Source organism: Lactuca saligna, chromosome 1 (genome assembly GCF_052625555.1).
Source record: "Lactuca saligna cultivar CGN05327 chromosome 1, ASM5262555v1, whole genome shotgun sequence".
Lineage (NCBI taxonomy): Eukaryota > Viridiplantae > Streptophyta > Magnoliopsida > Asterales > Asteraceae > Lactuca > Lactuca saligna.
Window position 1 is genome coordinate 49,962,499 of NC_136417.1, and position 1,677 is coordinate 49,964,175.

Sequence of the window (1,677 nt, forward strand, 5' to 3'; positions counted from 1 at the left end):
GTTCCATACATCGGAGCGGATTGAGGAGTGATGTTATGGTCCGAGTACCATACATCGGAACGAATTGAGGAGTGATGTTATGGTCCGGGTACCATACATCAGAGCGGATTGGGGAGTGATGTTATGGTTCGCGTACCATACATCAGAGCCGATTGAGGAGTGATGTTATGGTTCGGGTACCATACATCAGAGCCGATTGAGGAGTGATGTTATGGTTCGGGTACCATACATCAGAGCAGATTGAGGAAGTGATGTTATGGTTCGAGTACCATACATCAGAGCCGATCGAGGAGTGATGTTATGGTTCGGGTACCATACATCAGAGCAGATTGAGGAAGTGATGTTATGGTTCGAGTACCATACATCAGAGCCGATCGAGGAGTGATGTTATGGTTCGGGTACCATACATCAGAGCAGATTGAGGAAGTGATGTTATGGTTCGGGTACCATACATCAGAGCAGATTGAGGAGTGATGTTATGGTTCGGGTTCCATACATCGGAACGGATGGAGGAGTGATGTTATGGTCCGAGTACCATACATCGGAACGAATTGAGGAGTGATGTTATGGTCCGGGTACCATGCATCGGAGCGGATTGGGGAGTGATGTTATGGTTAGGGTACCATACACCGGGGCATATTGAGAAGAGATGTCATGAAATGAGTACCATGGGTCGTAGTGAAGTATGTTTGTGGTTTTCCGGTTATTCGGTCATGAGTAAGTTCGTTGAGGCGTCCCGTGAGAGGGAGATCGAGAGTCCCTCAGAGTATTTTAGTAAGGAGTCAGTGAGAAGGGAGAATTTCGATCTGTGTTGGGCAATCAGTCGATAAAGGAGATGTCACCTCCTATGATCTGGGAGGTACTGATTATGCTCGTGTGAAATATGAGAAGCATGATGTTTTGGTTTTGGGTTTAGGGGTAAACCCTGCAGGTCGTCATTGATGATGATTTCCCACCAGAGTATCAGGTAGCAGGTGTTCCGCGAGGCAGTGATTTATCATGAGCAGATAGTCAGTTGGGACTAAGATGTGTGAGGACCACACTACACCTATTTGAGCATAGTAGGAGGTATTGTAGTGGTATCAGTGGGGAGTTCAATCGAGTTCAGCGGTGCAGAGAGTTTTCTATCCATGGGGTGTTGAATCTGGGAGTGAGTACCTGTTCTTGGGATGAACACGGTGTTGGAGTGTTGTTTGATGAGTTGAGGTGAGGGGTACGATGATTTTATGGTTCAGTCTATGAGCCAAGAATGTTATCGAGCAGTTGAGCTGTTTGGTACTAAATTGGTACGAGATTTGGAACGACTAGAGGCAGACGTGACGAGAAGTTCTTGAGAAGTTCACCAGAGGTTCATAGTATATGAGGTCGATTCATTTCCTTAAGGGGGGATTATTGGGCGTTGTGTAGCACCTTCCGGGGGCCGGTGCGATTTTGCTGGAGAATATAGTTATGGGTTAGTTGCGTGCTATTTGGTGATGGTTCGAACCCTAAGTAGGGGAGAACCGGGTGCCGTATGTAAGAAAGCAGAGATTTGTCAAGAGCAGTTATAAGTGGAGTATAGAGATATGCGGTAAGAAATCATGAGACCAGAGATGTCGGTGATCGAGGAAAGGGGTCAGAGTGAGTTAATGCGGGAAGTACTTGGTTGAGAAGGATGAATGTCTCCACGATAGGTGT